Here is a 13,997-nt window from a genome sequence, read left to right on the forward strand (position 1 = left end):
AGTATGTGTCTATATTACTATTTGTCTACTGAATGTTACATGTCTATTTGTTGAATGTATAGAGAGTTAACACCTACCGAAGTCAAATTCCTTGTGTATGTAAGTATACTTGGCCAATAAAACTGATTCTGATTCTGAAATAGAGCTAAACAAAACCCTAATTAAATGTGATACAACTTGCATGTTTCAGTAAGTCAAATAAAGTAAAACAAATGTCCTAAAACTGACAACTGGAAAAAGTAAGTCAATTCCTCCCTGTCAGCTTCCCGTCACTGGTCATGCAGTCATTGGCGGCGCAAGGGAGGGGCTTTGGGAGCTGTAGTTGCCCCTAGGGTAGCCATAGCTCCCCCCTAAGAAATTTCTGTGTTTTATTTCTATTTATTTTTGTGTGAATACTAAAATTTACAATTTGATTATTTTTAGACTAAAAAACATAAAACCAACACAGGTGATCTGATTCGGCCAATGGACTACTGACCTTACTTCAGCAATATACACAGAGGAAGGAGAGCGCAATATTTTAGTAGCCGTTAGCATTAGCAAAGTGCTTCTAATAATGGATTGTTTTTTACTCCCTAAACGTCCACGTGTGGAGACTTACTCAAATTCTGGAAATGAGAGAGATTGTGAACCTAATGGGGCTACAGGTGATGTTAATACAGTAGGCTAGGTCTAATGAAGGCGTAGACACAAGAGATGTCCCGATCTTCAAAAATACCCCGCACGGCTATTTGGGAATCAGCAAAGAAGTTTTAACACAATCTGGTTGGATCAATATGCATGGCTAAAAAAACAGCATGTCCAAAGACCACGTCCAACAGACGTATTGTTTTGTTATGAAGATGTCTAATGGTAAGTGCATTTTTCCCCTCTGTTGCCTGTTAGAAATGTAATGCATTTGGTGGTTGAGGAACAAATTCTGACTCCTTATAGTTGTCATGTGATGCTCATCCATGTAACATCTATACATGCTGTTGATTCATTAGTTATGTGATAACTGGCAGCTAAGTTTGTGATCTCAGAATTTGTGGCTGAAATGTGCACAAACCTGTGTCTGTTGTTTGCTCTGTCCGTGGCATAATTGTGTGAAATTGTAATATTCCCAACGTAGTGTGCTGACCTACATGTAATCCCTTGAGTTGAATATCTTGGCTTGTGTTTGATACAGAAAGACATTGTAACTTGTCGCGGAGGCCCTGCTCCGTGGAGCAGATGCGTATGTGTACGTGTGCCGAACAAAACCCTACATTTCAGAGCACCCTCACTGAAAAGCTGAGCAACACCAAAGCACCAGCAATGAAAATCTCTGTTGCCGTCATTTCATGCAGTTTTCACATCATTTGAATCAAGAGATGTGGTGCATTGTGGCAGTGTGTATTGAGTGAGGCTTTCAGAATGAAAAGCCCTACCGGTAACTGCCATTCAAACTAAAGCTGTTTTCACTTCCCTGAAAGGCAGCAGCGACAGGACCTCTGCTCACTAACTGGGTCAAGGGTCATTGAGTCAGTAGTAACTTTTCAGACTTGTAGGGGGGAAAAAAATCCATGGCTCGGGGGAGGGGCGGTGGATAGACATGTATAGATAAAGGGGAGATTGAGAGAAAGAGACTTTACAACAGTGGACCAACATGTGTGAAGTTTACTTTCAGTGTAACCCTGTAAAATACGGTTCCTCTTTTATTTCCCTTTAAGTCGCTTTAAGTAAGTCACAATCAGCTTATTCCATTCTGTCTAACAGCATCACACATCTTCTTATATTCTCTATTTAAAATACAATTTATGAGCTGAGAGAAACACAAAGCAGAGGAAAAAGTCAGATGAGGGACACGTGGAAGTTTGAGAGGGAGGAGTCGAAGAGACAGAGGAGGAGAGGAGGAAGAGGAGGAGTCTCCTCACATGACGCTATGGTGGCATGTCTGCTTGGTGCTTGTCCTTGGAAAGGACACCGGCATCTTACAACAAACCATTTCTTTGTCTTTCTATCTGTCTGCATCTCCCTGACTTTCTCTGTCTTGTTCTCTCGTTCCCCCTTCATATGTCCTTATCTCTCTTGACCACTCTTTTCTGTCTCTCTAATCTTTTGTCTGTGGCAAACTTTTTACACTGTTAAAAGTTATGAAGTGACACGACGGAAGGATCGGACCACTTCTCTGCATGTCACATTGTGCTGCACAGAGACGAGTGACTTCGCAATAGCACTTTATTTTCTGACAAACACATACACAAACAATGACACACACGCACAACCTCTTTGTAAACTGGAGAGTTCCGCTTTCTGCTCTACTGGTGTTATTGCCTATTAGGAGTTCATTCGCACACACATACACCCACACCGGTAACTCCCCCCACATTCATGTTGTCACACAAACACAACCACACACACACACACACACACACACACACACACACGCACACGCGCACACAACGGTAACTCCCCCCACATTCCCTCATCCTCTTCATTATCATAATCATGTCTCACACACACACACACACACACACACACACACACACACACACACACACACACACACACACACACAGAATTCCTTTGCTGACTCCTCCCCTCAGTGAAGACTTCCCCCTCGGGCCCTCACAGCCTTTCCTCATGGAAAACTACCAGTGCACACACAGCCAGATCTGTTAACAGTGGACAGCACAAAAATGGAAAAAATAGGTGGCGAGAGATGTGATGAAAGAGGGTATTTGATGATGTTAATAAAAGCTGATGAAAACTAACTAATCACTTTTTTAAAAAACATCTCCAGCTCTTCCACCCACACACATGTGACTACACCAATATTTACCCTCCCAACAGCCTTGAAAGGCTAACTGACGGTTGAATACAGACAGACCCTCTCCCTCCAACATACAGTACATGGCGTAGTTAGAGAGAGAATGCAGACTATCCCATTCAAAGCAACACCACCTCCCACTGGACTAATCCTTTAGTGAACTAGTCTAGCATTAGACCTATTTCCACAGTGCTGTGTCAGCACTGTGAAGAACTGAACTCACTATGGCTTGCAGGAGCTTTGCTATGTTAATTGCCCATTTCCATTTTCCATGTAGCATATTTGTATAATTTGTACACTTAACAGTAATAACATGCTGTTCAATGTCGAAGATTTAATTCAGTATTTGTCTTTTATGTAAAAAAAGAAAAAAAAAAAGAAAAAAGAAGAGTAGCTACCATTCCAAATGATGTTATAATAAAAGAAGTTTATGGTTTGTAAGGTTCAACATCTGGAATTTGAGACTTGTTTAACATGAGCATCCTGACATTACCTTAGTATGTTGTCTGTCATGGTTGTAAAAGTAATTATCCTTTTTAATTTTTGTTGTTTTGGTAGGACTTATTGCTCGCATGGCAGTGGCGAGTATTCAACAAAAAACATTGCTTTTACTAAAACTTTGTTGCTTTTTTTTTTGAGGATTAAAAGGATAGTTTAGTTTTTGAAGTGGGTTGAGGTACTTATCCGTAGTCAGTGTATTACAGTGTATAAATCACGTCGTTATCTATGCTCTCTTCAAAGCCACCAGGCTCCTTTTGACAAAAGCAGTAATTTTACCTTGCAGAACACGGGAGTTGCTGGTCTACTTCTGGCTCGATCGGTTTGGTTATTTGTGTTATTTTTTGACTTTGGTAAATCCAAACTAACTCTTTTAATATATCAATGCAAACATTGAATGATAACGGGCTTACAGATTGAACAGGATGTTTATCATATTGAGATCAAAAAAGTCACTTTATCTCATCAGGTTAAATATTAGGAGCTAGTCTATCTCTACCCCTCACCGAGACATGCACAGGAAGACAAAAGAGAGGCACAGATGCAGAGCAGAAAGGTTAGCTGTCGTTTGTTTACAATAAAACACTGAGCTCCTCTTGTATGTGGGTGCACATATCTTTCCAGACAACAAATTACACAAAAGAAGTGATGATTTGCTTTATTCTCAGTTGATTTAAATATTGACATTGACATTTAGATATTAGTGACACTACTTTTAAAATAACTAAATAAATTGATCACATGGGCATTCCTTTACAGGGCCAGCAGAAAACATAAACAGATGCCTCATTGATTAATCCTGTGTGTAAAATACTATACTTAGACATAATACTAGAATTCATTCTGTAGCCTTGAGGGATTGTTCCTGGCTATATTGGTTGACACTATAGTGTAACATCCAGATGTGAGGACGTGTGGAACTTTGAACTCCACTTCAAAGCTTAACATGAGGATTAGACAGAATGAGTTTTTATTGTACTAAATACATACATCGCAATGTCCCGTCCTGCCATCTCCTTCAGCATCACATTATCTAATAACATGTACAATACATAAACACACACTCAATATTGAAATTATGTTTCCACCTCTGGGAATAGAGGAAGAACTGGCAAGTTAGCATGAACATTTTTTGCACAAAATGTTTTATTAGATTTGTTCTTTTGCTTATTTATTTAATAGTCAGCGTGTCACTTTCTGAATCTGAAAGTTTGTGTTTGAGTTTTTGTTGGTTTAGTTAGCATGACCAGCCATAGCCACTGCTGTTGAAAAGGTGCACAAACGTGAATAATATAAAACATTTTATGTTGCTGTAATATATTTCTGTCAGGCCCTGGCCAGTCTCCCAGGTGTCCTTAAGATCTGGCTGTCAACACACTCAGTTGTTCTCTCTCCATCCATCCGGCATCTTATTTCTGTTTAGTCGGCTTTGGCCTAGTTAAAAAATGTAATCCCTTACTACTTCAACGTAATTTCCTTGTGTATTTATCCATTTCTTGTTACTTCATTATGAGTTCATGTTATGTTCAGTAAATTAAAAAAAAAAGTACATTTTAAACCATTTAGTTGCAAACTGTGTATCTCTTGTCTTTTGTCATGGCTCGTGAGCCAGGTCATGACAAGAGCTACAGGCTCAAAAAAAAACATCACAGTACTTGAACACACTGTTGGTTTGACAGTTGGTCTCTGTGTGCACAGTAAACACAACAAAACACAGAGAAAAATACTGCCTAAAAGAAAAAGTAAGGAGTACATTTTTAAAACTAACTGCAATATGGTGGAGTAAGCCTTAAAGAAAGAAAACATTATTGTTGTTGTTAGGTATTGCAAAGTTTTAAATTTGACAGAGGAGGAAATATGCCGCAACATAGTGTATACTCTCTACAGCTTACCCACATAATACACCCAGCAATCCACACACACACACACACACACACACACACACACACACACACACACACACACACACACACACACAATGGAATGGGAATGGATTTGCACTAAGAGCCTCTAGAGGCCAATAGGATGCTGGTTACGAGGTAAAATATTTCAAGATCCCCTCTGAGCTTCTGCTGCGAAAAAAACCCTGAATTTAGATTTAGACTGCACTTATAGCCCTGCACACACACACACACACACACACACACACACACACACACACACACACACACACACACACAATGGAATGGGAATGGATTTGCACTAGGAGCCTCTAGAGGCCAATAGGATGCTGGATACGAGGTAAAATATTTCAAGATCCCCTCTGAGCTTCTGCTGCGAAAAAAACCCTGAATTTAGATTTAGACTGCACTTATAGCCCTGCTGGATCATCTTCCTGGCCACACACATGAAACAACACCAGCATGGATTTGAATCGTGATGCAACAAAATGAAATAAATTATTAACACACTGAAATGCACGCACACATGCAGGCACACACACAGAGGGAGCATGGATTGCTGTCTGGGGCCTGAGGGACCGATCTTAGCCTCTTAATGATGACAAAGCCAGAGATATGGATTTACTGTGGTGGGGAGGGATGAGAGAGGGCAGCCCTGATGGACGTTTTCACTAAAAACTCATGCACAGATAGACAGACAGACACACGGTCAGCAGCATTGGATGATTGTTCCAGAAATGATCTGATCCTGATCTTCTGTCTTTTTCCCTCTCATTCTCCACTATCTGACAATCGTTCCATCAATACACACAGACTTGAACGCAGCTTTGCATGTCGAGAGAGAGACGAGAGTAATTTGATACTGTAACACACTTCCAAAGAGACACTCCTGTTAGAGAGGGCCAAATGCGAAAGAAAAACAGACACATACATACACTGCTCGCCATCTTAACCCCATTACTTTGTTGCCATGACAACAATCCACACCCCCATCTACCAAGATAACCATTACAGCAAAACACCCTGTGACACATATACACATGAATGCAGTCCAGACAGTGTGTATGTGTTCTAGCCTCAGAAAAAGGCAGTTAGTGTGAACAAGTCCATATTTGTGTGTGTGTGTGTGTGTGTGTGTGTAGGATTAAGGGCATCCATATGATGGTGAGATTAGTGAAGCTGGGCAACGAAAGAGGAAGATGTCATCAGCATCTGCCATCGCTGTATCTTTCTATGTATCTGTCGTAATCTACCATTAACTTGCAAATTAAGCTGTTTACAGCTAATTCAGTCATCCATCCATATCCTACTAGACAGACTGAACATCTTCATCTTGGTTTATTTAGATACAGAGATATAGAACAAATGCATGTAAATTAGAGAATATTGCAGCAAGGTTCCTGTCTGGCCGCATCCTTACATCTGCTATATATAATGTATGCCATATTTATTTTGTTTTGATGTATTCATTCTAATCTCTTTTCACCAGCCTTGAATATCAGAAAAAAACATGAATATATTTGTGGATTACAATCTGTTGCAGGTCAGCTGTTTCAGAAAAGCCTCATTTTTGGAAAACTCTGATCATGGGCAGGATTTGTGGGATGCTTTAACACTTTGAAGCTCAGTATTTTTTCATTGTTACTTGAGGGAAACAACCACATTCACAGCTGACTCTTAGGGGTGTTAAATTAAAAACATTTATACTGTGTCAAACTATCAGTAAATAATATGATCAAAAATGAATGCCTTGTGACATTATGTATTGATTTTTCCTCCCCCTGCTGTCCCTCTTGCTCTACTCCCATCTGTTTGTTGGCTTGTGACTCTTACACATTTCTGAATGAAGTCATGACACACACACACACACACACACACACACACACACACACACACACACACACACAAACACTCAGATATGGACACATATAGCAGCAGCACAGCATGTCTTCTGGGGTAGGCAGCTGACCTTTTACTGTAAGCAATCTGCCAGTCAGAGTTAGATTGCACTCATGCCAAAACACACTCATATGCGCAAATCTTGTCAGCGAATGAGGGATTTTAGCCCGGTTTATTCGATCGAGCATACGTGTGCACAGTGTCCACATTACATAACACTTCATTCCCTGCTTGGACTTTCTGCCATTTAGTTATCCATGTGTGCAATGAATCACCAAGCTACCAGTTTAATATTAGCATGCACGTGCAAACTGTTATGTAACAATCTAATCATTATGTAGTTAACAGACGCCTCCTGTGTGCACAAAATACTTCAGGAACATGGGAGCCGAAGAGAAGTATAACATCTCGTCAACTGGCAGAACATATAGAAGTAATGACGTCTGCAATATCACCTCACTCATACATTTAAACACACTGTTAGAATGAAATCCAGCATGCTTAATGCAAAATGTGTGCAATGGAGATACATTATTATTTGGAAACTATATACAATATATATATATATATATACTATAACTATATGTATATGCATAATCACATTTTTCAACAAGTTGCACCTTTTTCCGATATATCCAGGAACACTGTATTCACATTATGTTTTCCTTTAACGAAGCATTTAAAGCATTGCATGAGTGGTCCAATTCACATTACTGTTACTGGTCAAATAGAACAGTTGTGGGTAATATTAGGAGTGTGCATGCCGCATGAATAAGTAGAAAGCACAAAACGAATGTATTCCGATACACTTTATTTACTACCTTATTCTGTGTGTGGTACTATTTAATCTACTGGTGCTAGTAATGTGGGTTTAAGATATTTGAGGGAGCTTAGTGAAAGGTCAATCAGGAAGAGTACTCCATTTAGTCTCCCTTATGCATTCATTCATCACTCCCTCGCAGCCACACCTCTTTGCTGCCATCCATTCACAATTCCAAATTAAACTATTTGTAATTGTAATACATTCTGGTCTTTTGTCAATTATAACTGCAATAGAAATAGATTAACATACATTATGTAAGGTCATATTGTTTTAGTATTTTTATGAGAATAACCAATGTAAAGTGTGATTGAGTTCAAAGGACAATACGTTCTCACACACTGTTTTATAAGCATGTCTGTGTGTGTCTCTGTTCCCTACAGTGACAGCATTTAAAGTGTATGCAAAATCTGAGACTGCCAAATTGTCAGAGAAGTCTTCAGCTTTTCTACCAGACTTTCATTGCAAAATTGCTATCTTGAGATTGAGTGTGTGTGTGTGTGTGTGTGTGTGTGTGTGTGTGTGTGTGTGTGTGTGTGCATGTGACAGGTGTAAAGGTAACCATGGCAATCAGATAGCAAGAGTGGTGAAAGATGTTTTTAGAAACAGTCTGATAAGGGCAGAGAATTATCCTCAGTTCCTATCTGTGTGTGTCTCCCTCTCTCTCTCTCTCACACACACACACACACACACACTGGAAACAGTAACATGGCAGATGATACTTTCTTTCCCTTTATGCTCTTTTATTTCTACTAAATGGACACTGACAAGTAGATTGCATGATGACAATGCCATGTAGGCCATGTATAGTTAGACACATTCTGTGTGTGTGTGTGCGTGCGTGTGTGTGTGTGTGTGTGTGTGTGTGTGTGTGCGTGTGTGTGTGTGTGTGTGTGCGTGTGCGTGTGCATTTGTGTTTGCAAAGTTACAGTAAACTAAATGATTCTAAAGTCAGTTTTCCATATCGTAAACTCATGGAAATAGAATGCGAGTAAAACAGACATTCCCATTCAAATGGTCAGAGCGGTGGACATTTTTATGTGTACCGTTGCCATTGCAAAGTACCACATAACTTCCGCAAAAACTTCCATATCAACCAGTGGCGTAACGAGCCAACACCGGGCCCCTGAGCAGGATTATCAAGGCGGGCCCCCCTACTACAGCACGTGATGACGGCGCAATGTCCACGAGTAGGCTACCATCAATAGGACAGGATAGGATCATAGAGACACAGCATTTAAGAGATGAGATGACTGACAAAATCAGGAGTAGCCTACGCGCACCACAACAACAACAAAAACACTGGTGAATGCGCACCATAACACATGAAAAAACACACAAGGGCAGTCCCTCCAGGATTTCGTGGCCTTTTTTTTAGATTGTTGTGGCCCAAAATGCCTGATTTTGCGATAACAGTTGCGATGTCTTTTGTATGTTTGTTGTAATGAAGTTGCAGAAGACAGTGAAAGTTGCAAAAAAAGTTTCTTGTATATTTCTTGGAAACTTGTTTTGGGGAGAATAATAATTATTACTATTAATTCATTAATCTGGGCTGAGCTTTTCTAGGAACCTTACCAAAAAGGCTCAGGATGCTGCAAATGTTGGTATAATATGAAAATGGCTGGTGGATTTAAGACAAAAGTAATGATTTATTGAATTAATCAAATTTGAACATATGTGTCACTGTCAGTGGCTTGTTGATCTTTACATTGTTAGTTAATTTCCTATCCTGGCCTGGGACACACATTCATACGGTTTAATAAAGTACTTTAACTTATCATTGCACTTACAATAACGAGTGTAGCTGTCCTCAATTTAGGTCATCCTGTACGTCTCATCTCCGGTTTTTCCTGCATCCACCGTGTGTGATTTAGTGTGTGTGTGTGTGTGTGTGTGTGTGTTCTTGTTTAACTATATTCGTGGGGTCCACAAACCGTGAATACAGTATACTTGTGGGGTCCCGACAGCTTTGTGGGGCCAAAATGCTGGACCCCACAAGTTTAAAGGTCTGTTTGAGGGTTAAGACTTGGTTTTAGGATTAGGGTTAGAATTAGGTTATGGTTAGGGTGAGGGTAAGGTTTAAGGTTAGGCATTTAGTTTTGATGGTTAAGGTTAGGGTAAGGATCTAGGGAATGCATTATGTCAATGACGGGTCCCTACAAAGATAGTGAAACGCACTATGTGTGTGTGTGTGTGTGTGTGTGTGTGTGTGTGTGTGTGTGTGTGTGTGTGTGTGTGTGTGTGTGTGTGTGCAAACAAATAATACAAAATTGTTGCTATATTTTTGAGATATTTTGCTGTTATTTAGTAGTCCTTCATGTTGGTATATCTACTTGAAGTTTAAGAGGAATGAAATACCATGACACTGGCTGAGTAGAGCCTGAGTAGATTTTCCTTTTGCTGTTATTTATATGTATTTGATTGGTGGTTGTGTTATTTTTCCTTAATTAAAGCTGCACAAGAAGAACCACATCGTATCAGTTGGCCTTGCAGAATTACAGAGTGACAGCTTCAGTTAAGTATCTGACTGTCAGCGAGGATATTCAATAATTCATACAGCTGTATTAATGTGAAAATCTTTACGGATTTATGTGGCTGAACAGCACAGAAATTCTTGAGCGTCTCTGGATTTTCTCAGTGCTCCGCATTAAAACATATGAATTTGTGGTGAGTTAAAAAGGTGAATTTTCTTTTCATAACTGTTAAGTTGTAACAAACACATGAATCGATTGTGAATGACTTCCTTTGTTAACTCCATCATCAAACATTCTTTCAGCGTGGGATGTAACGCAAGCTGGCAACTTGAGTGGGAAAAAAACAAGGCAAAAACAAGACAACATGGTTGCTGTTGAGAGCTTGTGACGTGACTATTTTTATTTTTAGTATAGGAGGAGGAACAGCAAAGAGTGAATCTGTGAGGTGTGAGTGTGAAGGAGTTTTTTCTCTAATCAGAAAGGAAAGTAACTGCGAAGGGTTCAGTTGGAGGACACTTTTGCGATTTTGCTACTGCACGCACGCGCACACACACACACACACACACACACACACACACACACACACACACACAGGTTGCCATGGTGACAGCAGCTCTGCCATCAGGATGTGTGCCTCAAATAAACCTTGTCAATATCCATCTATCAATTCTATAGCATCTTTACCCATCCCAATAAGACAAGTTTCGTCTTTTCACTTGGTAGGAATCTGAGATCATTTCAACACTAATGTATAAAAAAAAGTACGTTACACTACAGAAGTGCTATTTTTACACGTATTGTCAAATGGTTTTCTTAAACAAAAAAACATTACGTATGTTTGAACGTTTGTAAGAACACACACACACACACACACATTGCAGCAGTGACATTTCTCCGTGCCTTTCCCTCAATTATTCTCTCTCTCACACGCTCGTTAGATAACCTGCCACCAATTAGGGGCATCGGTTAATTAAGGCTAACTAACCGCATGGGCTTCTCAATGAGCAGCTGTGTGAGAGTGTGTGTGTTTGTGAGCACACGATTGACATATGGTGGGGGTGTAGGCTATAGTTGAACACATGCTGCTGAGTGGCACACAGACATACAGGTCTCCTTTCCAAAACGGCTATATTTACACATATTGTATAATTTTTTTTACCAACTACACGTTCTTGTTTTAAAATCTACAAACAACTTTGTGTTGCCACGCTCTCAAAGAAAAATGTGAGAAAAAGCGAGAACAGAAGCAAAACAATGAGAGGAAGTGAGAGCGTGAAAGAGTCCGAGGAGACAGATCGTCTGAAGTAGAGACCCAGCGATGTGACTGCTCTCCTCACATCTGTCATAACATCCCTCTAAGTGTGGTCATATGTAATTTACATCCACATCTGCCGCTTAAGCCCTTTGTAGGTGACGTAACACTATGTGCTGTCAATCGCTTTAATCTTTGCTGCATTCCAATAACAACACATCACATTATTCACAGAACTGGCACAGGAATTGTCATCAGTGAACCGCAACTATTTATAGCAATGTGAAATGTAGTGCAACATGCAGATGGTAAGATTACTGTAATGCAATGCCGTTCATTGTGTAACTGAATCTTTTATTTACAGTGTTAGATGCAGGATGTATAGATTAGGAGTGATGTAGTCAATGTACATATGAGGCTAAACAAAGCACATGGAATGTATAAAATCAAATTCCATTATGGTATCAGTACTTTTATAATTTTCTAAGATGTATGTATGTTATTTGAGCAGTGACGGACAGACATAAAGCCATTCTAAAACAATTTGTGTTCATTTCTTGCAACTAATTGTCATTGACTTGGACCGTCCGCAACACACAAGATGAGACAACACACAAAACTCCAGCTAGAAAAAAAAGATATATTGCAAACTTGAAAACTGATTGATCCACATACACAGTTAAGAGAAGATACAGTTACAAGATGCAGTTACTCCTCTGCCATCTATCAGCTGTGTCTGTTTTCTCATCAGGGAGCCCTTTTTTTCACGTGGCTCCACACCTGCTTCTGATCATGAAAAGTAATGCAATATTTATCCAATACAACATCTGACTCTCATTATTAAAACAAATAAAATATGGAGCCAAATCCCCAGATTGGAGTGTATCAGCTGTACGCAACAGAACACAAAATACAGGTCAGTACAGTTTACACACAATACACACTGTTGAGAGTTTCAGTGTAAACGCTGGTGCGGCTCCAAGATCCTAACCCCCGATGCTGTGAGCTCAATCATCAAGAGCTACTTTTGATTAAATGTAAACAAGAGAATAAACCTGCATTCAAATTCCAAGTCCTCTTACTGATGCACAAGGATCTAAATACAAACCTTAGAGATTGAAAAGATTAGAGGATTTATTATTTTTTTAAATCCAAACCATGGGAATGAAAAATATTGAATGAAGCACATGCTGGTAGGTTGAGTTCAGAGAAGTGCTGGCTAGATGTAGAGTTTAACGAGACTGTCCTGTAATCTGAAAGTCACGTTTTGACTTAATGACAGTTACATGTCCACGGTCAGATGATAAAGCCTGCTCTGGTCAAAGGCTGAGGTCGGCATTATTCTATATTTTTTCTTATTGAAATATAGAAAAACAGCAAAGCCAACAATGTGTCTGTCTGTGGAACTCAGCCCTAAGTCTATTCGTTCCTGAAGATGCATGTATTATGTATCATTTCGAGGTTCAACAGTGACAAAATGGACCTTGAGGTGAGATTGTTTTGACAAATACTATTTCCAAGGTCTAGATTGAAATTTGAGCATTACATGTTGAGCAGCATGGACAAAAAGTCTTTAGTGCTTAGAAAAGTAAAAATCCTCACACGTACATTTCCATGACAAAAGACCCAGGACGACTACTGAATAGACATTGTGGTGAGATTGTTTTAGTCTATAAGTACCATTTTAATGCATTCAACATTCAGTTTCCCACAGAAAAACCGAAGAAGGAAACAAAATTTCCAATCAATCATTTTGAAAACGCTGCTACTACCAAAATAAAAACGATTTACAACCTGCACTACAGCTAAAGCTGGGCCAAATGTTGAATCCGAGCTAAAATTACAACTTGTGCTTGAATACATGCACTTCTCTATCATCCTCGATCAGACATACACACAGATGTTGTTTATATTTAAGAAAAGCCCTCCTCCTGTCTTTCCCAGAATCCCTTGTTGTTTCACCCAGCATGCTTGCAGGTTGCAGGGAGAAGGAGGAGCTAAAATGTCAGAGGTCACCTGAGTAAAAATGTTTGATCTTTCTTTTCCCTCTCTGCGCATCTCTCTCAATCGTCTACAGCCTACCTACTCCAACCTCCCCTTTTACTTCCCAGTATGCATTCACTCAGTGATCAAGTTTGAGATGGGGTTCTGCGCTCAAGTGTGTACGTGCTCTTTAACACGCCACTTCTACTCTCTGGGGTCATAACATGTTTTCATCCTGGGACCAAAAATTTCCAGTAAAAAAGACAGACTTTTCCATTGATAAGATCTCAATGACAAGTAGAATCTGTAGCGATTCTTTTGCGATCAGCTTTACAATAAGACATCATTTTTTGAAAGGACAACAGATCAAGTCTTTACT

Source organism: Sander lucioperca, chromosome 24 (genome assembly GCF_008315115.2).
Source record: "Sander lucioperca isolate FBNREF2018 chromosome 24, SLUC_FBN_1.2, whole genome shotgun sequence".
In the NCBI taxonomy this organism is placed as follows: Eukaryota; Metazoa; Chordata; class Actinopteri; order Perciformes; family Percidae; genus Sander; species Sander lucioperca.